The sequence below is a fragment of the Ailuropoda melanoleuca genome, chromosome 1 (assembly GCF_002007445.2).
Source record: "Ailuropoda melanoleuca isolate Jingjing chromosome 1, ASM200744v2, whole genome shotgun sequence".
Classification (NCBI taxonomy): domain Eukaryota; kingdom Metazoa; phylum Chordata; class Mammalia; order Carnivora; family Ursidae; genus Ailuropoda; species Ailuropoda melanoleuca.
The window spans coordinates 8,087,388-8,111,947 of record NC_048218.1 but is presented as its reverse complement, the minus strand read 5'-3'; the positions used below and the strand labels follow the sequence as shown (position 1 = coordinate 8,111,947).

Genomic DNA, 24,560 nt, shown 5'->3' with positions numbered 1-24,560 from the left:
AGTGAGGCCATCCTTAATATAAGAGGGGCCCTCAATGCAATGGCTGGTGTCCCTACAAGAGGGAAAGGGGAGAGAGAGGCAGAGAAAGGGGTTGGGTGTCCGTGGGACAGACACAGGGAAGAAGCCACGTGAAGACAGAGGCAGAGATTGGAGAGGAGCTACCACAAGCCAAGGGACAGCTGGAGCCGAGAAGCTGCAAGAGACCCTTCTCGAGAGCCTTTGGAGGCAGCGCGGCCCTGTGGATGTCAAGCCTGGATTTCAGACCTCTGGCCTCCACAGCATTGAGAGAACAAGCTTCTGTTTGAGTCACCAGGTTTGTGGCAATTCGTGATGGCAGCCCTGGGCACCGAACACAGATTTTGTTTAGTTGGGTTGAATAAAGGCGACTCCACGTGTGTTGTCGTTCTCCACACCAAGAGATATTAATTATCTTCCATCCTCTTGGGGCTTGTGGATGGCTCAGTTGGTGAAGCGTCTGCCCTTGGCTCAGGTCATGATCCTGGGGTCCTGGGATCAAGCCCCAAGTCGGGCTCCACACTTAATGGGGAGTCTGCTTCTCCCCCTGCCCCACCCCTGCTCAGGCTCTCTCTTGCTCTCTCTCGAATAATAAATAAAATCTTCAAAAAAATTATCTTCCGCCCTCTTGAATCTGGGTTGGCCCATGATTGTTTAAACCGACGGAGTTTGGAAGAAGCCTGACACCTCAGCAGCCCTGGCAGATTCTGCTTTTACACCTTCGGGAGCCTTGAGCTGCCTCCCGGGATGTACCAGCACCTAACACTGCTGACGAACGCACTCGGAGAAGCCAGAGGAGAGAGAGGGATCCGGGACTCCATGGAAAAAGAGAGAAATTCCCAGCCACCCAGATGTGAGCTGGCCTAGCTTTCTAGACGTCCCTGCCACCCAACCCTCTGGAGCCAGCCTCCTGCTTTGTCTCCCTCCTGTCCCACCTCAGGGCCTGGTTCCTAGGTCTAGAGCCCCTAGAACCTTCTCAATCCCAGGGCCTTCGCCCAGAGGCAGCTCAGCCTCAACCAGTCCTGCGAGGGGATCCTGTCAGGTGGGTGAGCCATCTTGGATGTCCCAGCCCGGTTGAGGGGCGAGAGAATTGCAGCCCCAGGAAGATCACATTCAGCTGAAGAACCACCAAGCTGATCCCCAGTCCACTCACAGAATCACAAGCAGACGAGGCATCGACAACTCGAGAAAGATGTCCTTCCAGATACAGGTCCTGCAGGCAAAACCAAGTAGAGAGGAATGGCGGGTTCTTGGTTCCCGTTCCCAGTAGATGAGCTGATAATAATAAATTCTTTAGACAGGTATGCGTAGGAGATTTACAGAGCATCCAGACAATGGTTAACTCTTAGGTCTTAGTATCTATGGCTCTAATTTTGTTAACCACACACAAGGAGTGCTGCTTCTTTTCCTTCTTCTTCACCTTGTTCTACACCTGTGTAAATAAAACTATGAATCAAATAAAATAAAATCTCAAGTTAGTGAATATGGAATTGAAAAAAATCATAAAAATAAACCCATGTGGTTAACTGTGTGCCTTAGGGCCAGAAACTTGACCACTAGGTGGAACTGTAGAAACAAACAGCATCTCATTTATGGGTAATCATGAACATCTCACGCCATAAAGAGAAAAGCACATCATATCAGAGAGAAACAAACTAAAATGGGGTCAGCAAAATCAAGGGAATCTTGCAACTTTCCTGTAAGTTACTAACTCCCAAGCAAAAACAACTTGATCCCAGACTTCTGTGATGCTGCTTTTTGGAAATTTGTCAGGACCTTTGTGGATGTGACAAATTCGCTGTTTCTCTACCATGCACAGACTAACTGTAATCTCAGTAGCGTTGGTAGTTTTGTGGAATATGTTTCCCTTTAAATTCCTGTTGTATCTTCTATGATGATCTTGTCCTTCTAACCGCCAGACAGTCTTGCAGATCTTTTTCAAGTAAGCTTCATGTCTAAATGCTTTTGTCTCAAAAATCTTCCATTTACAGAAGCCCTGACCTCAGGGAGAATAAGCAGACTAGAAAGCAGGAGTAGGACCTGAAAGGAAAATAGGAGAACTAAGTGAGTATCTATGTGCTGGACAGCCACATTCCCCCCACTCACCTCCCAGAACACTGGATATGAGGTGTCTTTTCTCCAGGCAAGAAATCGGAGGATTTGTCCCTGAAGAAGCTAAATAGGTCCAGTGAAAAGACACAGATATTAATAATCAGGGCCCCCAGTGAGAAAACCAGATAACCTCTCAATCACCCTACGATGAAGCCCCACTACTCACACATTCCGTCTAAATCCAATCAGAGTTCTTCTCTGACATGCAGACAAACCAGGATCTCTTCCTTTTGTTTGTTTGTTTGTTTGTGTTCTCTATGTTTTCCTCTGTTCTGGTGAAGACACCATCGTCCAGTATCATGTTAGAGACTTTTCCCCTAGCATTCTAACATGAGATGGCAGAAAACAAACAGGAAAAAAAGACAAATGTGGGAGCCGAAGAAAATGTCAAGACTTTATATAGGGAAATTCTCCAAGAGAATACAGTGCATCTATAAAACAAGAATTGGGTGACAGAAAATAGGGCACAGCCAGAGAACAAGAATAATGGTCCCAGAAAGTAATGATGTATTAACTAAAATGAAAATTCAATAGTTGGATGAAAGGAGTTGAAAAAAATTTCCAGAAGGTTGAATAAGATGTCAAAGAGATAAATAAGAGAAGAAAGGATGAAAGAAAATCAGAAAACAAATGCAGAAGTCAACACCCAACAATAGTAGTTCTGTAGAAGACGATAATACAGGGGGGGGGCCTGAGTGGCTCAGTCGTTAAGCGTCTGCCTTCAGCTCAGGTTGTGATCCTGGCATTCTGGGTTCGAGTCCCACATCAGGCTCCTCTGCTGGGAGCCTGCTTCTTCCTCTCCCTCTCCCCCTGCTTGTGTTCCCTCTCTCTCTGGCTGTCTCTATCCCTGTCAAATAAATAAATAAAATCTTTAAAAAAAAAAAAGACAGATAATACAGAGAGGAAGAAATCATCAAAGAAAGAATACCCATGGGTCGCCTAGATGGCTCAGTGGGTTAAGTGTCCGACTCTTGATTTGAGCTCAGGTCATGATCTCAGGGTCGTGGGATCGAGCCCCGAGATGGGCTCCGTGCTCAGCAGGGAGTCTGCTTGAGATTCTCCCTCTCCCTCTGCCCCCTTCCCTCACTTGCTCTCTCTCTCTAAAAAATAAACAAATAAATAAAATCTTTTTTTAAAAAAAAGAAGTTTGTAAAATAGTCAAGGCAAGAAACAACAATTGCTGGAGAGGATGTGGAGAAAGGGGATCCCTCCTACATTGTTGGTGGGAATGCAATGGTACAGCCACTCTGGAAAACAGTGTGGAGGTCCCTTAAAAAGTTAAAAATTGAGCTACCCTATGACCCAGCCATTGCACTACTGGGTGTTTACCCCAAAGATACAGACGTAGTGAAGAGAAGGGCCATATGCACCCCAATGTTCATAGCAGCATTGTCCACAATAGCTAAATCGTGGAAGGAGCCGAGATGCCCTTCAACAGATGACTGGATTAAGAAGCTGTGGTCCATATATACAATGGAATATTACTCAGCTATCAGAAAGAACGAATTCTCAACATTTGCTGCAACATGGACGGCACTGGAGGAGATAATGCTAAGTGAAATAAGTCAAGCAGAGAAAGACAATTATCATATGATTTCTCTCATCTATGGAACATAAGAACTAGGATGATCGGTAGGGGAAGAAAGGGATAAAGAAAGGGGGGTAATCAGAAGGGGGAATGAAGCATGAGAGACTATGGACTCTGAGACAAACTGAGGGCCTCAGAGTGGAGGGGAGGTGGGGGAATGGGATAGACTGGTGATGGGTAGTAAGGAGGGCACGTATTGCATGGTGCACTGGGTGTTATACGCCAACTAATGAAGCATCGAACTTTGCATCGGAATCCAGGGATGTACTGTATGGTGACTAACATAATATAATAATAATAAAAAAAAAGAAGTTTGTAGACCTTAAAAAAAAGAAAAAAAGAAAGAATACCCACAACAACTGTCATCATCAAAGAACACGATTCTCCGGATTGAACAGCCCAGAGAGCATCCAGCACAATGAAGAGGTGGGGGCGGGCCTTCACCAAATATTTTTAAAAAAATTTTTTTAACTTTCAGAGGGGAAAAAATAATACAATTTTTAGGGAATTAGAATGACATCAACTTCTCAACAGCAACATTAGAAGCCGGTAGACAGTAAAGTAAGGCACTCACGATTCTGAAGAAAAATTTCCAATATAGGATTCTATAATTAGTCAAACTAACAACTCAAGAAGGAGGGAAGAATGAAGACACAAAAAATGTGAAATCTTACAAATGTGTCCTCCCATGCACCCTTTCTCAGGAAGCTAATTAGGGTGTGCTTTACTCAGTGAGAAACAAGCCAAGTAAGCCAAAGGGATGGGGGTGGACAGAGGGAGCGAGAGAGAGAGCGAGAGAGAGCGAGGAGAGACAGAGAGGAAGAGAGAGAAAGAAGGAGGAGGAGGGGGAAGAGAGAAGGAGAGAGAGAAAAGGGGAAAGAGAGACAGGGAGGGAGAGAGAGAGGGAGGGAGAGAGAGGGAGAGAGAAAGAGAGGGTGAGAGGAAGAGAGAGAGAAAGAGGAAGAGAGACAGAGAGGAAGAGACTGAGGGGGAGAGAGAGAGGGAGAGAGAGAGGAAGAGAGAAGGGAGAGGGAGAGAGTGAATTCACACATGGGAGACACAGGGGGTCAGAGCCCAGTAGGGTTTGATGAGAAACAAGGTTTTATATGGCTTCAAAGACGCTCCCTCACAAATACTTATTAATTACAAAGCGAATAGGATTCATTTACAGCGGAGAAGCCTTAATCAAATGATTATAATCAAATCATTATAAATAAATGATTATATTGCCTTAATCAAATGACCAAATTGAAAGTTAATGGGCAATGAAAGTCATGTACCCCTGGGTGGGATGCAAGGAGCACTCGGCCCTCATGCAGAAGACACGCTGCCTGGACCTAATCATGAAAATCAACAGAGAGAAAGGCTGAGAAACTGTTCAGATTAAAGGACACTAATGAGACATGACAGCTAAATGCAACACATGATCCTGGATTAGATCCTGAACCCGGGGTGGGGGGGAGTTATAAAGAACATTATTGGGAAAATTGATGAAATATGAATATGAACTCTGGATTAAATAATAGTACCAGCGTTACAACAATAAACTTCCTAGTTTTAATAATTGTATTGAGGTTATGGAAGGGACCATTCTTGTTCTTAGAAAATGCACGCTTAAATATTTGGGGGTAAAAGGGCATAATGTTTCCAATTTATTTTCAAATGACTCAGATTGAGAGAGAGAGAGAGTGAATAATCAAAGAAGAGGAGATGTAAACAATTGGTGCTTCTAAGTAAAGGGCCTATCAGGGCTTCTCATAGGATTCCTGTAACACTTCCGTAAGCTTGCAATTCTGTAACAAGTAAAAGTTACAAAAAGTCTCATTCATTTCATTCGGAGGTCATCTCCCTTCAAGTTGCATTTTATGGCTAAAACTGTAGCTTTACTAATGGAATAAGCAGACTAAAATGTGTTACCTATTAAAAAAAGAGTAAGGTAAAATGTGTTAACTATACTGGAATTAAAATTTAAAAACTTAATAACAATAAATAAATAAAATAAAAAGTACCTGAGAGGTTAAATAGCATCTACTCAGATGTAGGCTGCAGGCTAATCAACTTCCCTATGCCTCACTTTTCACATCTGTAAAATGGTCTAATAATAGTACCTATTAGTTTAGATAATAGGTTTTGGGGATCATGTAAGGTGAAATGTGCAGCACCCATACCATCTTGTGAAAAGGCTCACTCTGAGAAGCACACCCCATAGACATAACTCCGCCTTGGCTCTGGTATCTCAGAGCTCAGTGAGCAAAGCAATTCTCTGTGCCTTATTCATGTAGTTGTTCCTTCTACATGCTTGATATTAAGAACCCTATACAGGGGTGCCTGGGTGGCTTAGTTGGTTAAGTGTCTGCTTTTGGCTCAGGTCATGATCTTAGGGTCCTGGGGTCGAGCCCCACATCGGGCTCCTTGCTCAGCAGGGAGCCTGCTTCTCCATCTCCTCCCAGTTTGTGATCTCTGTCCCTATCTCCGTCTCTCTCTCTCTCAAATAAATAAATAAAATCTTTAAAAAAAAAAAAAGAATCCTATACAGCAAGAAGGAGACTAGAGCCCCATGTAGCTCTGACATGTTCCATTAGTTCCTTTTCCCCCATTTATTTCTTTACATTTCAGAAGCGTCTCCAAGCAGCCATATATACAGAGAACAAAGGCAAGCTTCTCCATGTCTCTCTCTAAACACAATACAAAGGAGCAGGTGGCGGGGGCGGGCGGGGGGAGAGGGAGACTAAGAGGCACATCCCTCAGTCACTGGGCTTCTGAAAACACGCACCTGAGACATTCACCTGGCGGTCTGCAGACATGAGCCTCGAATAAAGGATATGCCATATTTGACTTCTATTTCTCTTTATGAAGAAGTATCAGAGCAAACTTTGTACTAAGAACGATTACAAAGGCTGGATAAGAGACAAGAGGCAACTGTCTGAGTGCACAGAGAGCAACCCAGACACCGGCCGGCTTTATCCTGTGGAGATCCTGAAGCACAGGGAAATGCATTGGGATAGAAGCCAGACTGGCCCTTACTTTCTCCCTTGGAACCTTCCAGCTCAAAGCACGGGCTACACATGATGAGTGAAGAGCGTTGGCCTGACGTTTGCGTCGGTCTCATTAAGCTGGGAAGACAAAACTAACTGGGTTTAGGACTGCCAAGTCAGCCAGTACTTGAAGTGCAAAAATCCCAGGAAAAAGGACAGTGGAGATAGGAGCTTGACATTCTACACGGCGCTTGCTTGCGGTGTGTGCTGCCCAGAGCTGACACGCAGATCAGGAAGTGGCTTGTAAAGAGGTTAACCTTCTAAGCAGAACTGTCCATAGTCTTGTGGATTAAATACCGTACCCCCCAAAATCATGTCTCCCCAGAACCTCAGCAAGGAACCTTGTTTGGACATGTAGTTCGGTAAGTATCTTGGGATGAAAGTATCCTGCTTTAGAACGAGCCCTAAATCCAATGACGGGGGCCTCAGCAGAAGAGACAAGGACACAGGGCAAGGCTGCGCGATGGCGGAGGCAGAGACTGGAGGGACCCGAGCACAAGCCAAGGAACGCCTGGGGTCACCCGAAGCTAGAAGNGGCCTCAGCAGAAGAGACAAGGACACAGGGCAAGGCTGCGTGATGGCGGAGGCAGAGACTGGAGGGACCCGAGCACAAGCCAAGGAACGCCTGGGGTCACCCGAAGCTAGAAGAGGCAAGAAACGATCCTCCCCAGAACCCTCAGAGAGAGCGTGGCCTGATGGCCCTTGATTCCTGACCCCCAGCACTGGGAGAGAAGACATTTCTGTTGCTTAAGCACCAAGTGTGGACGATTTGTTACGGCGGCCCCAGAAACCTGTGAGCAAGGGAAAGCAGGTTCGGCCTCAACTCTGGACTAGACCTCCTCAAGGATGAACAGCAGAGAAAAGTCCACATGAAACGTGCAGAACACAGTGGAGGGATCGAATGTAGGTTCACGCAGCAGGAAAGACATGATGGGGAGGATGGGGAGAAGCAATATTGGAAGACACACCAGCTAAGAAGTCTCCCAAATGGTCAAAAGACATTGAAGCAGGATAAACACAAAGACAAACTTTGTGGGCAAAGCAGTCAAACTGATAAAAACCAAAGACCGACAAGCTGGAGAGAAAAACCATCACATTCAAAGGAACAACAATTACGCTGGCCACCGGGTTTCCAACAGGAACAACAGAAGTCAAGATACCGAAATAGGAAGAACCCTATTTAATCTGGGGAAAAAACAGCATCTACGAAAACCCTGCAGCAAACATCATATGTAAAGGTGGAATATTGCAAGTTTCCCCCTGGAGACCAGGAATAAGGGAAGGATGTCTGTTCTAAGCACTCCTCTTCAAAACTGTATTAGAGGTCTAGTCACCACAACAAGGCAATAGATAAATAAAGTAAAAGATATCATTGGGGGCGCCTGGGTGGCTCAGTCGTTAGGCATTTGCCTTCAGCTCAGGGTGTGATCCCAGGGTCCCAGGATCAAGCCCCGCATCGGGCTCCCTGCTCTGCTGGGAACCTGCTTCTTCCTCTCCCACTCCCCCTGCTTGTGTTCCCTCTCTCGCTGGCTGTCTCTCTCTCTGTCAAATAAATAAATAAAATCTTTAAAAAAAATAAAAAATACATAAGGAATAAAAGATACCATGATTGTAAAGCATGAAATAAAAATATAATTATTTGCAGGCAACATGGCCTGTTCTTTGGGCAACCAAGGAAGTGCCCTGTCACCTGTCTCTGAGGCAGGTCGCAGGCATGGGCTGGCATGCCCCTGCAGGATGGCCCTTGACTGTGGGCTCAACTGGCAGCCCCCTGGGAGGAGAGATGGCTGGCTCCATTTAGCCACCTGGGGCCCCCCGCAGGGTCCATGGGCCTGGTGGTTGGCCGAAGGGGGAGCAGGCAGCTGATGGGCCCCACGCGGGCTCACTGAGTCACATGATGGGGCCCTTGGGCACCTCTGAGGGTCTGTACTCACCCTGAAAGCATGCGCATCCCCAGGGGGGAAAGTGACATTAAATAGCAAACACACACACACACATACACACACACACACACACACACAACATGGTGACAGATTAAAAGACCACAGGAAAAAGAAAAAAGGTTTATAGTTTATTACCTTCAATTCAATTTTTCCTGCTTTCTGAATGAGAGGCCTCACGTTTTTATTGTGCACTGGGCCCCGCAAATCTTGTAGATGGCCCTGCTTCCCTTTATTCCTCGAGGCACAGCTTAGGCCAGCTGAAGTCTCAGAGATAACGGAAGGGGAAGGGGGAGGCCACGCCAAAGGGAACACACACGCGGGACTGTCCTCTTGAGAAGGTCAGAAAGTAACAGCTGCACAGGTCTATCTGCAGCCCCCGCTCTGGTCTCTAATGTACTCCTGAAATCCTGCCCAAGGGCCAAACGTGAGCAAGCTGAAGGATACACTCTCTCCTTCAGATGCATCTTTAAATTTGCAAAGAGCTTGGTACGTATTTCTTTTTTTAAAGATTTTATTTGTTCATTTGAGAGAGAGAGAGAGAGAGGAGCAAAGGGAGAGGGATAAGCAGACTCCCTGCTGAACACAGAGCCCGACACGGGGCTGGATCCCATGGCCCTCAGATCATGACCTGAGCCAAAACCAAGAGTCACCCAGACACCCCAGTTTGGTACGTATCTCTAAAAGATAAGAACTCTTTCGAAAATGTATCGGTACGGTAGTGTTACCATACCTACAAGATTACACTGCTACTTTGATAGCCTCAAATATACGGTCTGTGTTCACATATCCCTGGTTCTCTCATACATTTTTACCAGGTGATTTGCATGAGTTAAGATGCAAAGTTTCTAGTTTGCATGTGGGTCATTTGTCTCCTACTGTCCTTTCATCAGCAGGTTTCCTCCACGCCTGCCCCCCTGCCTTTTTTCCCTGCCATTTATTTGTCGAAGAAACTGGATCGTCTCTCTTATAGTCTCCCGCATTCTAGACTTGCTGGTAGCATTCCCTGATGTCTTTTAACATATTTCTCTGTCCCTGTATTTCCTGGAAACTGGTAGATTGTCTAGTTGGGGACCAAACCAGATTCCAAGTTGGTGTTTTGTGGCAAGGCTATTTTATAAGGGATATATACTCCATCAGGAGGCAGGTAAGATCTCGAAATTATCCTGAATTATCCTCAGCTCAGTCTCTGTCTCTTTCTGTCTCTCTGCCTCCCTAGCCTCCCTCCTGCCCCCACGGTTAGTAGCCCCTGACAGGCAGGCGATCAGTGATGAAATCTGTAACTTCATCACAGGTTTACAAAATGGTATATCCTAATTCTATCCTCTCTCCTTTGATATTCGTCAGACTATTTCTATGGAGACAAAAATGTCTCTCATTAACTATTTGTTTACCCTTAGATGTAATTCTAACGTATTTCCAGCATACGTGATCTTTACTATTGTTTTTTTCCTTCACAACTGAATCCACAGTTGGGCAGTTCAATTTTGGGGGATGTCTGGGTTGAATCTAAAGACCCATATTATTGCAACAGCTAATGATTCCTTTCTGATTCTTCGGATTGCACTCACAAGTTCTATGATTTTGCTTCATTTTCTACTAACTTTTCTTTAAGTTTATTTATTTGTTTTTTTAGTAATCTCTACACCCTATGTGGGCTCGAACTCACAACCCCAAGATCAAGAGCCCCAAGCTCTTCCGACGGAGCCAGCGAGGCGCCCCTCCACAAACTTTTCTTAATTAGGGAAGGATGCAATAAAATATTCAAAGAATGAAGCAAACCTCACCGAACAAGCCAAGAACACAGCCTGTTGTGGCCACACTGTGGGCAAGTGGGGGACCACCAGGCAGCAACGCAAAATCATCTTTATCAGCTGAGGCACCTGAGACCAGGTGTGACGGGTTATGTCCAGGGTATGAGCAGACACTGAATAGAGTCAAGTGCGTGAGAATCAGTGGCACGTGTGATCTGATCATATAAGGAGCACAGATCTTCTATGCGTCCTGAATGTATGCTCTGCTGGAGAGCCCTGTCCCCGTGACACTAGGGCAGCTGCAGATGGCAGCTGGGATATTACTCCTTCTGAAGGACAGGCATGTCCCCCTCAGCATGGAACTTCCTCATTTTCTACCAGGATACCAGGAGGAGAACTCGGTGGATGTGGATAGCTTTGTGGACAGGCACTTCCTTAATCCAAGCAATTGGTATTCAACCTATGTTATCTTTCGACCCAGAATATCCAGGGACATGCAAGTATTTTGTTTATTCTATGGTTATTACTTTAGCCTTTCAGCATTTGACACTGTGAGTCGAACTCATGTTTAATGAATGAACTCTGGGAAATTTTGATTGATGGGATAAATGACTAATTTTTTTAAGGGAGAGTTCTTAATTCTCAGAATGGCCTCAAAACGGCAAAAATCGTCTTCGAGTAAATGTGGAAAGAGCAAGTCTCTATAAACTGAATTAACTCACCAAGGACTCTACAGGAAAGGACATCTCTCTGAGTGAGTAATCTTGGCTCGTGCTCCTCCTGACCCATTAAATTACACAAGGGCATCAGTCACCGAAAGCTAAAATTAACACTTGGCGGGGCTTGCCAGGGAGTTCTGATATCTCCAGTGGGAACTTTCCATGCTCTTGTGACAGACCAGCATCTACTGGTGTTGCCATAGGAAAAAAAATAAGAATTGAGTTTCCTGCCTTGGTTTTTCTAGCAATTGCCACGTGGACAGCCTGCTTGGCCTTCGATGATAACCCCACTCTGGTCACATTGATTCAGCAAATATTTTCTGGCCGTCCACTGTGTGCCTGGTACGACGCTGGGGGCTGGGGGGTAAAGAGGTACACGGGATAGACAGAGCATGTGCCCCAGGGCCGTGCGATCTGGCCCCTAGACCAGCCTCAGTACTTACCAGCCATGTGGTTTGGAACCAAGTCTCAAAAATCATGTCGACTCTAGGCACTGGAAGGATTCCTAGTGAAAGCAGCACTCCACACTAAGTAAGAGCTGGATTACATCCCAGCTCTGTCCCTTACCAACTGTGTGGCAGGAACCTGTGGTCACTTAGAAACAGAAAGGAAGAAGCAGCAGCTGGAATGGGAGAGCGAAAAGGAGAGAGGAGGGAAATCACATGTTACAATTTCTTCTTTAATCAGAGTGTAACTTTCATGTAGTTAAATGTAACAGCACACGCAAGCCTGAAGCATACTGCTCGATGCATTTTTCACATCAATCCCATGTAACCACCACCTAGATCAAGATATAGAATATTCCCAGCACCCCAGTAGATACAACTTTCAAAGTGAAAATACCAAAAGTCAAATCTCGGGACTTGAGTGAGTTTCACACATCTGTCCTGCCAGTCTCAGAGCCATTTCCCGAGTGGTGGAGATTAGTCTCTCTTCCCATCTTTCTGCTGATCAAAAGTCCCACTTATTGACTGGTCTGCTGTACATGGGGGCTGAGAGAGGCTACAAACCTGGCTTGGAACAGAGTTTGAATCCATACTAAGCTAACTGGCCAATCCAAGGATGCAAGCCACCATTTTGCCCTCTTCTGAATATGAAACTCAAAGGTACCAGTCGCCCAGGCCAGATTTTCCTTGTTATAAAATTTGCTAAATATTTATTATAAAATGGCTAAAATGGTCAAAATAAAGGTTGGAGGAAATACTAGCATTATCCACAGCAGCTGAAAGGTGAAAACAACTCAAATGTCCATCCATGGACAAACCAAATGTGGACCAGCTGCAGCCTAATGTTATTTGGCTGTAAAAAGGAGCGACGTATTCCTAGGAACTACAACACACATGCTACAACTTTGATGACCTTATGCTGCATGAACTAAGCCAGACACTTAGACCACATTCTGTATGATTCTCTTCATATGAAAGTCCCGAGTAGGGAAATCCAGAGAGAGAAAGTAGGTTAGTGGTAGCTTAGGGCTGGTGGTGGGGCAGGAAGATAGGGAATTAATAGCCAATCGGTATTTTTTGGAGGGGACGATGAAAATGTTCTACAACTGACTGTGGAAATGGCCGCACACATCTGTGAATGTACCAGAAACCACCAAACACACTTTAAATGGGTCAACTGTATGGTCCGTGATTGTATCTCAACAAAGCTGCTTTTTTTAAAAATGAAGGGAACAAAAAGTAAATTGAAAGATCATTCATGGTCTTCCTGCCCAAAGATACTCACGATCAATGCTTTAAGGGGTATCTTTCTGGTACTCGTCTCTCTATAGTTCTATTGTTTTGCTGGTGATCATACGACATTTCATAGTATTGGCACACTTTCCAACATATGTTGGTCAGGATTTAGTTGCCAATGACAAGAAATTGTTTTTTTAGGCAGAAAGAGATCTGATGGAAGAACTTTGGTGCTTACAGGACTATTGGAGGTCCTGGAGGAGAGGCTGGCCCTCCGGGGGTGGACAGCACGGCAGGAATGGTTGGCTGAATCCAGTAACGCCCTCATGAGCTTCCAGCCAAGGATGAAGAAACCACCCCTGAAATTGCTGGTTTCAGCCCAACGGGACTGGGTTCCATGCTAACACTCACACACTCACACACACACACATGCACACACACACCAAAAACGTATTCACTGGGGTGCCTGTTGGCTCAGTCAGTGGAGTATGTGACTCTTGATCCCAGGATTGTGAGTTTGAGTCCCATGTTGGGTGTAGAGATTACTTAAAAATAAAATCTTAAAAATGTATTTATTTATTTTACAGAGAGAGAGAGAGAACGGGGGAGGGGCAGAGAAAGGGAATCTCAAGCAGACTCCCCGCTGAGCCAGCAGCCCCACGAGGGGCTCGATCTCATGACCCATAAGATCATGACTTGAGCTGAAACCAAGAGTCAGACGCTCAACTGACTGAGCCACTCAGGCACCCCTAAAAGTAAGATCTTAAAATAAAACAAAACAACCATATTCACTGATCGTGCCTCCCAGCAGGAGCCACAAAGGCAGCAGAAGCATGACTTCCACTTTACTTCTCAAATAAATGTATCTCGGGCTCCTGGGAGGCTTGGTTGGTTGGGCAACTGCCTTCAAGCTCCGGTCACAGTCCTGGAGTCCCAGGATCTAGTCCTGCATAGAGTCCTGCATCAGTCTCCCTGCTCGGCGGGGAGCCTACTTCTTCCTCTGACCCTTCGTCTCTCATGCTCTCTTTTTCTCTCTCATTCTCTCTCTCAAATAAATAAATAAAATCTTTAAAACAAAAACATATAAGGGTATCTCATGGTCACACTTACTTCACATCAGGAACCCTAGGTGCCAGGCAGGCTGAGAAATGTGACTGCTCACCACGATCCATACTCTAGGAAGTATTTACCAGTGCATGTTGTCAAAAACTTATCATTTTTTAATAGCTGCATAAGTTTTCATTAAATATATATATATATATATATATATATATATATATATATATATATAGAGAGAGAGAGANACACAATTCATCGACCCCCACCCACTTAGGATAGACTGTTTCCAGAGTTTAATATTATCAGTATTAATATTCCAAAGCTTAATAATAAAAATAATGCCATGATGATAATGCTGGGAGTAGCAGCTACAGTTTACTGAATACTTCCTTCTCCCAGGCAGTGCGCTAGGCCCCTCACTTTCACTGTATATGTCATTCTTTTTTTAGTTAAAACTCATAACCTCCTTACGAGGTAGCTTGTGGCCCCATTGTACAGATAACAAAACTGAGGCGTAAAGAGAAGTCAAACCCGGACATGACACTGAAGCTTGCACCCTTAACCATCACGCAAATACACATGAAAAAAAGTCCTTTTTCATTGTGGAAATGCTTTCCATAGCACAAATAATCAGAAACAGAATTAGTGGTTTGATACCTGGGGACATTTCTAAGGTCTTTGGCACACACGAGCAGGTCAGATTCTCATTCAGTCTCTTATCGGGACTGAGAATGGCCTCCATGGCAGGAACTCACTTTTATCATGCAAATGCCTGGCTGGGTGCCTGGCACACTGGCCACCCGATGGATGTTTCCCGAATGAGTAACAGCTTGTGTGCAAGCAGGAGTGCGTGAGGGCTCCCCAATTCAAAGAACTGCATTCCTCTCGTTGGGTAAAGTACAAGCAGCTTCTAACTCAGTCCAGCTCTAGACCGCAACGAACAACAAGTGCCCAGGACACACCATCCCGATCCCTTTGTTTCAGCCACCCTCACACTGAGTCACCGCACAGGCCTGTAACTTCGTTGACTGTGAAGAGTCTAAAATGACCCCATAAGTCACACCACAGTATATCCGACTGACACGCATGGGGCTGGAAAGCACAGCTATTCTTTTAGGTATATAAACAGGAGCATTTTTTAGCCAGAGCAACCGTTTCCTCAGTTTGGATTATTTAGTAAGTCGACTGTCCTGTTACGTGCTGATTCTCCAAAGAAACACTAGCAGCTGAGCTGCATTGTCCCAGTCCGCCAATGCCCAGGTGAGACTGTAAACCAGACACCTTCGCAAGCTGCGTTCGCCGGCGGAGGCCACTGAACAGCCTTCCGAGGCCCAGCTCCACTTTGCTGTCAGGAAGCAATTGTACCCACCTAACTAACTCCCAGCTTAAGAGGTTCGTAATGCTAAAATCTCAGGATCTCCACATACTGCTTTCCCCTGCAGAGCAAAGTTTCACAACAAGATGATTGGGTTTGGGAAATTCACCACGGAGGAGCCAAAATCCCTGCTGAACATCAACTGCCCTATAGCCAGATGGGTTTATGTTCTAATAGATTCATTCTGTCTTTCAGACTCCACCTGGGTTTTCCACAGTCTTTAGTTCCCCTTTAAAAAAAAAAAAATCTAAGATTATGAAAGACACTCCTGTTAGAGCTACCTTACCCACCTGTTGGAAGGTACTGTTCAGGGATCTTTGGAGGGATGGCATTATAACTTTCATTATCAATGTAGAAATACCTGGAGGGGTGCCTGGGTGGCTCAGTCGGTTAAGCACCTGCCTTCTGCTCAGGTCATGATCCCAGGAACCTGGGATCCAGCCCTGCCCCTCCCTCCCCCCATGGAGCTCCCTGCTCAGCCAGGAGCCTGCTTCTCCTTCTCTCCCTCCCCCCTATTCTCTCTCTCTCTCTCTCACGTGTGCGCACATGTTCTCACTCTCGCTCTCTCGCTCTACTCTCTCTCAAATAACTATATAAAATCTTTAAAAAAAAAAAAAGGAAAGAAATACCTGGAGAAAGCACGGATGTCCTTTGGCTCCTATCCCCCTGTTGCTCTCACATCTAGAAGCAATATTAGGACCTCCTGGCACAGAGTAAAGCTGGGAGGCAATATTACCCAACCAGACCTTAATGATTTTATTTATTCCACATGGCTTGAAAACATGTTTGAACATCACTTGCCATAATTTTTCTGGTTATTTCTATGAATCATTTTTTAATTATGAATAATGTCTTTAGAGACACTCCTGAGAAATTTCACCCCGAGTTCCCTTGACAAACATCCCATAAAATATCTAAAGTGAAGCTGTTTCCACAACCAACACAGAAAATCAACTTTAAAGCATGAATTCCTTAAAGATCCATTCGTCAAGTTTGCTGGGAAGGGAGCTCAAGATTCACACATGCAAAAGGTTGCTGAGAAATTCAAGAACAAACAAAACCAGAAAAAGACATTTACTGTCAAATAATATTCAAAGGATTTTTGTACAAATACAGATTTTCTAACGACAGACGGAGTCTTTTTTTTTTGTCCTTCTAGCTGAGAATTTTCTCTGTATCTAAATTATTGCCTTTCCACCCTCAGCTGAAGGTTTTCAGCTCTTTCAGGATCCGCTATGGCTGTGGCACAAAGGACCCTATCCTCTTAGCTCAATCCAGGCCACTCAGAAATTAAAATATTTGTGCAAGATAGTGTGAATTTCCATTTCTGGGATTTACATTCAGAAAATCCAACTGCTGGATCTCAAACAATCAAGTAAGGTCCAAGTACCCTTAAAGGACAGCCAGGCTGGGTTGGCCCTGGGATTCCAGCAATTTCTGCAGGTGCAGCTCTCCTGGCTTCCACTTTCCTCCTTTGTCAGAGTTGACAGCTTCTCCAAAAATGTGGTGTAGACATCAGGCTAAACAGAAATGCAAATAAGTCCATTAGATTTCAGTGGAGCACCTTTTATGTTGCTTACACAGGGAGGTGTTTTCTGGTCAATTATTTTAAGTAGACTTCAATAAACACTAAGATTATTTGTGCATGGGTAATAATGGCACTGATCTTTATCCTCTGTGGCCTCCAACTACCCAGGAAGTAAAGCCAAGTCACATATGTGCTTTCCAGTGCTCAGTACCTTGTTTAAAGTGCTTAAAGCGTGTTTGGGGCCATCACTCCTGCCCAGACAGTGCTGACAGTTCCCAAACAAGTGGAAAATGGCACCTGTGGCCTGGCCAGGTACGGCCAGCATCTACACTGTCACTGAACTGCACTCATTGGATGCCAGGCACCTCTGTGCTCTTCCTTAGCCCATGCCAGCTTGCATTTGTTCAAAAGTTAGATTTCTCAATAAACTCTTCCAAGCATCCACTTCTCTTGTCCCCCCCACACTCTGGACAGAGGCTGGACACCGCAGGATCTCTCCATTATTAAAAGCAAGATTGATGGGGCCCCTGACTGGCTCAGTCCATAGGGCATGTGACTCTTGATCTTGGAGTTCGAGTTCAAGCCCCACGGAGGACATTGAGCTTACATTAAAATAATAATAATAATAATAATAATAATAATAATAATAATAATAATAAATTAAAAGCAAGATTAAAACTAGGTCTCTCACACCACCGTAATTAAATGGCTTAACTGGTTTTGACTTTGGGAGTGGAGTGGCACCTGCACAGTTCCACTGAGCCACACGCACACCCTGACCACCATTCTCATAATGAGGAAAGCAACGAGAAGGGTTCCCTGAATGTGCAAATCTGCGCATCCAGCGAGGAAGGAGCCCGAGGGCTCACCGGGCCTGGCTCTAAAGCTTCCAAGAGAGAGGAGCACAGAGTATTCCGTAGTAAGATTTAAAAATGTCTTTGTCCACACCCGCGGGGCAAAAAGAGCGTTAGTGCAATAGCGAGGATTATTTTGTTTCCGCCCTCTAAAAAACGAAGAAGGTGCTGGAGTTGGGGCTTAAAATATTCATAACCCGGGCTAGACCATCCCCGCCGGCTAACACCATTAAGAAAAGAAAAAAAAAAAAATGCTGTTGTTTAAAAAAAAAAAAATCGTAAGCCGCACAATTTGAAACTACCTTGTAGTTTATCAGCTAACCGCTGCTTTTGCCAGGGAAAATATCCGTGGATTGAGAAGAATTGCTAATTTTTAGTTACTCGTTTTACACGAAAACATGTCTTACCCCGTGCCTTCTCCTCCTGGATATTTGCTCTGGCACATAAAAGGAATTGTCTAGGGAAGTTAAAGGGCGAGGGAAGGTGGAGAGCCCCAGTCGGGGACCACGCGGGGACTCCCTCCAAGAAGGCTGAGCCGCCAACACTGAGAATTTTGACTCCAGATCCGGGCTAAACGCGCGTGAGATGGAGCGGCCCACGGGGCTTTAGAAAGACCCAGATGAAAGCACAAGCCTTCAATTCTCCACGGACATCGCCCCACCCACACGCGCCGGGTTCTGTACTCTCCCGCCGGCCCCGCGCGCACCCCATCTCCCTCTGGTCTCCACGTCCCTCTTGGAAGGAATCTGGGAGGGAGGAGTGGAGCGGGGGCCGAGTAACCCGAGTGGGGAAGATGGAGGTGGGCACCGGCTGCCGGTGCCAGGGCGGGGACGACGTCCTGAGGGCCTCAAGCTTGCACCGGAGCGTCACACACACCTCCCATCCCAAGGAGCACAACCACTTGGCCGCAGCGCGCCGCACGCCCCTCGCCCGGTTCGAACGCAGGCCCACGGCCGTGTACGCTGCGCCCCCGCCGTGAGCCCTGAGCGCGCGCGTGTTCTTGCACCTCCCACTCCCTGCGCGGTGCGTCCTCTGCGCGCGCTCGGTGCCCCCCAACCCGCGTGTGTACTGACACCTCCCCACACACCCGATGCGCTCCGATCTGCCAGTGCTCACAGAGACGTCCACCCTCCACGCTGACTGAGCCCCTCAGGCGGCCGTGCGCATTGCGCCCCCTTCCGCCAACCCGCGCATGTAGCGTTTCTAACCACGCGGACAGTCCCGAGACTGAGCGCGAAAGAGGCGGGACCACGCCGCAAAGTACGTCTGAAACAAACCGGTCCTGAGCCCGCACCCAGCGCGGGGAGCGGGAGTCCCGAGTCCCTTCTGCTGAATTCAGAAGACTTCCAGCGTCGGAAAGTCTGACTCTTGAACTCGTCCCGCCGTCTGCGTCCCCGAGTGTGCCCTGCAGCTCCCAAAGCGGGGTTTCGGCCCAGGGTAGGGAGGGCTGGAGAGGGGTCCCGCCACCGCCTCCCTGCCTGGCCAGATGGGGTGCGCTCTGCACGCCGCCGTGGCCCCCCTGCCGCTCAGATCTGAAGTCCGGGTTTGGCGCGCCCGGATCCTCCGACGCGGGACTGCTCTCTGCCGTGGGAGTCGCCTCCTTCTCCCCGGAGAGAAGAGTGTGTTCCTGGACACACACCTCTCAGGAAACCCGCCTACCGCACCAGCCTGTGCAAGAAAATAAAACATGAAACCCTTCGTGAAGTCTTAAGTAAGACGCTCACGTCCCGGGTCCGGGTGGCCTCGCGTCCCAGGCCAGGCTGGACGGGGCCAATCCAGCCCTCCCGCCTTCTTGCTGGCCCTTCTCTCTCTACTGAACCACGAATGAATTAGCATACCTCTTTTTACCGATTTGTTTAGATTAGGGGGAAGGCTCCCCCAATATTCACTTTGCTTTGCAAATAACCCTGTTGTAGTGATTAAATGAAACGAGTTGTGTCCTCAGAGTACTGTAATAGCCCGATTCTGTAGTCAGCCTTATATTAAAGATCTGCTAGAAAAAGAGAGAAAAAAAAAAGCCCATCAGGTTTGTGCTCTTTGATGTGCAGAAATATTTATCTCTGGTGGATGTTTGTTTTCTAAAGGAAATTTTTGGTCGATGTTTTTGAAAGGCGGTTTCAGCGCAGTCGTTAATGAGCTAACTGGTTTTCGGATTTCAGGGTGGTGTGTAATTGGTATACTCACTGAGGAATTTCAGCGCATGCCGGATGGTTAAGACTCCTCCAGCTCAAAGGTTTCCACGCACGACCCCCATTTGGCTGGAGGCAAAAAGCGGGGCTTTGCCCGGAGTCTATGGGCAACCTCTTCCCAGAACCGTGATTTTGAGGCGCCGTTTCTGTGAAGGGGGTGTTGAGAGTCCTCAGGAAGAGGACCGCGGAGGCTTCCGGCGGCCGGGTCCTGGAAGGGTGGGGTTAGGTCGGCGCAGGTCGCTCCGCACTCCCCCCGCCCCGGCCCGGCCAAGGATCCCTTCCCGCCGCTGAGCTCTGATCCTGGGCGCTGCTTGAGCTCCAGGGATAAACCGCCCTCCCTGGAGAACATTGGGAGTCTGAGTGCGTTGGGAGGGGCACGGAGAATGGAGAGAAAGTGAGGCCAGGCCTGGGGGACGGGGAAGGAAAATGCAAAGGACAGGCTACCCTCTCACCTGCAGGTAAAAGTAGAAGAAATGCGTGGCTCTCTTTTACTTGAACTTGGCTCGGCTTCCATGCCCCTCTGTGGCCCATGCTCAGGGACTTTGCTAATCACTATAATTAATCACCAGCAGCACTGCTTTTCTTCCCCTAAGCACATCACCCTGAGGGAGGGAGAGAAGTGGGCAGCAGGTATTCCATTCCTAGGTCAAGAGGCACTGCTGTGACCTGAGGTCTCCAGACCCCAATCTCAGAACCCCAAGTTGTCCTAGACAACTGAGTCCGAAGAAAAGGACCAGGCTCTTTTCAGAATCCCAGAGAACAGAGTCTATTTAGAGCGGGCCTGGGTAGGAACCCAGAAGATGGAAATTACCCCCCACAGACCCACTCTGGAATGCCTCATTCTCTTGCCTGCCCACCCCAAAACTATGCCTGAGGCACCATGCTGAGGGCCTCGGACCAGCGGGAAGGGCTCCCTGGACCCCATGCTGAAAGGCCGCCGAGCTGAAAGCACTTTCTCCAAAGCAGTAACTTCCAGTGAAAGAATTTCTTAAAAACAAAACAAAAAACAGACAAACTTCTTTTCTCTACTTGGAATTATGTGAGCAGAGCCAGTTACTGTCTAGACCTCTGGAGGAATGTAATCACTATGAAATTGCTCTGGCTACCTCTAATTAGTTTTAAACCATGAGCAGTGGTATTGTAATTGTCGTCTGATCCTTTCTGGCAGTAGCAATGACTCCAGGAAAAGTTGTTGATATCTCTATGGGGCTCACCCAAGCAAAGGAGTGAAAAATCAGAGTACTCTTTCAGATAGCTCAGATCCAAAATGCCTCCTAGCCATGGCAGTCATATATGTGATGCTAGACGCAAGTGGGATCTTCTGGAGTAAACATATCTTGCTAATTGTGTAGACAAAGGCTTATAAATCGAAGAGATTCGAATCTCTCTAGTCCTGGATTTTCTGTTGCTTCCTTTTGATCCAGCGGTTGGAGTTCTCCTTAGCTACCACTTCCAAGGTTGGCACCATCTCCCCCGAGGTGCTAGGGATGGGAGGAGTTCTCTTCCCGCCCCCACCTGCTTAGTGACAAAGTCTCTGATCCCCTTGTGCCACTGCTGAATCCTCTCCGGGAGCCCATCGCCGGTAGAACATCTGCGCGTTTCCCCCTTGATCTCACTGGAAAGTCGGTTTCCGCGGGGGATGGGCCTCAGGTAGGCGCCGGGCACGGCCCGGGGAAAAAACAGTTGCGGAGCATCTGAAGTGGAAAATCCAAGCAGATGTGGGGCGGCCTGGGCCCGCCCCTTTCCTCTTGGGGCCTCAATTTCTTCCAGATCAGTTTCCTAATGGAAAATTTCTAAGAGGTGGGGGGTATGTAGAGGCGTGCTGGTGCACCTCGGGGTGCGCCAAAGCGTGCGAAGCAGCACTGGGGGTGGTGGCCCCTGGTGAACAGGCCTTACTCCCGAAGTTTGCTGACCTCAATATGTCGCCCCCCCCTTTCCCACAAGCCCTCTTTCTGCCCCCAGCCTCCCTTCATTCTAGATTCTGCAAGCTCCTTCCAGGCCAGCAGGGGAACTACTGTTTTTGAGTGATGCCCAGACTTCAGGGTCTTTTGTGGCTGCTATACTTCTCCCCTGCAGGCCCGTCTCTATGCCCCGGGGGAGGCACTCGGAGTTAGCCCCAAAGCATAGACCAGGAGGTCCTCCCTGCACTGGGAGCCCTGAAGAAAGTGACACGCAACAGGTGTCCCAACCAGCGGGCACCGATGACGCCCCTGATCACTCCAATAAGCATGTATTTAATGCTTTTCCCACTTTACACAGAGCCTGTGAGTGTCCCTCTAGGTGTAATAGGGGTCACAGGCTTTCCTTCCAGTACAAAGAGCTCTGGGACAGACCCAGTCAGGCACGCACGGGAAAGGGGAGCGTTCCTCTTTCACTATTCCACGCAGAAGTCACTATCCTTACCATCTGGGAAATCTCGAGATCTGCGTCCAAGTTCTTTGGGTACTTTCGGTGATGGAGGCGTGGGAGGGAGCCCAGACCCATCGCGGGGTGTGTGTGTGTGTGTGTGTGTGTGTGTGTGTGTATCTTCAATGAATGCGTTGCGGGTATATACAATGCCCGTTTGGGCGTCTGCTGAGGCAGGCTTTAGGATTGGAAGTGTCCCCCACACACAATTCTATGAGTCTTCGAACGCTCAGTTATGCTACCTCTCAAACCCCGCGATTCGGACCGGTCCAGCTGATGTGAGAACAGCGGCTGTGAAGATGAGATCACGAGATCTCAAATACGCTTTCCCGGAAAACCCGGGAAATTTGGTTTAAGAAAAGTTTCTGTTCTTCTGACTTGTTGGGTCTCTCCCACTTCCACTTAGCCCTGTTTCTGCGATCTGAGTAATCCCTTTCAAGCCTGGGAGGAATTCTCTCGGGTCCATAATTGAGGATCGGAAATGGTGGGGGTGAGGGAAGCGTTAAATCCACCCGAAGCCAGGAAAGTGCCGGAGCGCACTCGCCGGAGGCCGGCGCAGCCTGCGGCGGGGCCCAGCCGGCCTTCCCTTCCTCTTGGAGCCCCTTCTCCGGGAAGCCTCGAGACGGCAACTGTCTGCGCAGTCAGGCGCGAGATTCCGGGCAAGGAAGCGGGCCCCGCGCCCTGCGTTTGGGTACTGCGTACCCTCGCCGCTCGCTCGCCGTCCAGAGCCTTCTACACGCACCGCTGGAAACAGGAAAGTGCTCCTAGATCCAAAATCCCAAGGGAACGTGCCGCGCTCGGCATTTGGTTGGGGGGACATCAACTCCGAAACTCGCGCTGCTCTGTGGTTTTGGAGCGCCAGCCCCGGAAGCAAGGCCACCGCTGTGGGTTCCGCAGGGCGCGGGGCTGGTGGGGGCCAAGCCGGAGTCTGCGCACACGGTCTTGCCCAGCGAGGGAGTTAAGACGCCTCCAATGCTGTCAAACTTCTGCCCTTCAAAGGGATCCCCAGAACAGGTCAGGAGCAGCATAGTTGGTGGTCCTTTTCCCGGCCCCCCCAGGCGTGAGGGAGGAAGGCGGGTCCCCGGGCACTGAGCACGCGGAGCAGCAGGCTCCGGAACCCGGCCGGGAGGGAAAGAGGCGGCACCTGAAACAGAGATCCTAGCGCGGAGCCCCGCACCCCGGCTTCTCTCCTCCCCGAGCCAACCTCAAAATCAGGCGAGTGCCGAGGGACCTGTAAGACTCCGTGCCCTGAGTCCACTACAGCTGCCCTCTGACCCCACGCGCGGGGGAAGCTGGCGTCCTCCCAGCGCGCACATCCGCACGGTGGCTGTAGTATTCAAACCGCTAGAAGGGTGAGGGTCGGTGCGACCGTCGGGGATTGGAGGAGAGCCCTCCCGGGGTTGCAGGCGCAGAGCTGGGGCGGGGTGGCGTGACAGTGGGTAAGAGGCCTCTCCAGGCCCAGTGTGGCCCCGAGGGAAGGCACCAGGACGCCCCATGGCTGCGTCTCCAAGTGCTTCTCCCTACTCCAGCTGCCTCCTGGCCCACGGGCTTGGCCGCCACCAATGCTCACTTGATTACTCTCGCTCGGGGATCCTGGCTTGAAGTACCTGGCCCAGCCGCGATTCCCCGAAATTCCGGCTGCAGGAGTCGGGCTGCGGGAGTGGGGACCGCTGGACCCTGTGCCCGCCGCCGCCCTGGGCGAGGCCTGCCTCTAGGCTCGGCTCTCCGGTCGCCTCCTTTCGTCTGGCCCGCGCATTCCCGCGGCCTGCAGCCTCTCCGCGAAGACGCCGATCTTCTTTCGCTCCCGTGTTTCGAGGAGAGAGAGGGCAGAAGGGGCAGAGGCTCTCTGCCGCCCTTTCCTGAGGGAGGGGGGGGGTCTTCCCTTCGGGCCTCCCCCCTTTCGGCCCTCGGACCTGCAAGTGGGGAAGTGCGGCCGCGGGACCTGCGCGAGGCTCGGAGGACTGAGTCCTCCCGGGAACCGCACATGCGGCGGGTCAAGCCGCCTCCCCTCGCCCGCGCGCGCCCAGGACCTGTCCGGGAGCCACAGGGGAGGCTTGGGCATCCCTGCCTGCCTTCCGTCCCTCCTCCGCTCCTCCCCACCGCCCATCCCAGCGCCCAGGTCCCGCGACCCGCTCGCCGAAGCCGGTCCCCACGGCGCGCCGTGCGCACTCACCGAGACTTCCTTGAGGCCGGGAGCGCGCGGGCCTCTCCTGGGAGAGTCCCTGGAGGCCGCGACGCGGAGGCGCGCCTGTGACTCCGGGGCCGCGGCCGGGTCGGGAGGCGAGATTCGCCGCCCCCGCCCCC

The 24,560-nt window shown here is 48.8% G+C and overlaps 1 long non-coding RNA gene across 2 annotated transcripts; it reads right to left on the bottom strand.

The window, feature by feature from the left end:
- Positions 1–580: 580 nt before the first annotated feature.
- Positions 581–24,517, bottom strand: LOC109489288. Of its 2 annotated transcripts, none has more exons than XR_004623878.1 (4): positions 24,430–24,517; positions 16,670–16,799; positions 11,607–11,785; positions 581–2,055 (listed from the first exon to the last, which is right to left on the bottom strand). It is a non-coding gene; the product is annotated as an uncharacterized LOC109489288 (long non-coding RNA). The 2 variants fall into 2 exon arrangements; XR_004623880.1 differs by lacking the exon at positions 581–2,055 and adding an exon at positions 2,364–2,452.
- Positions 24,518–24,560: the final 43 nt, after the last annotated feature.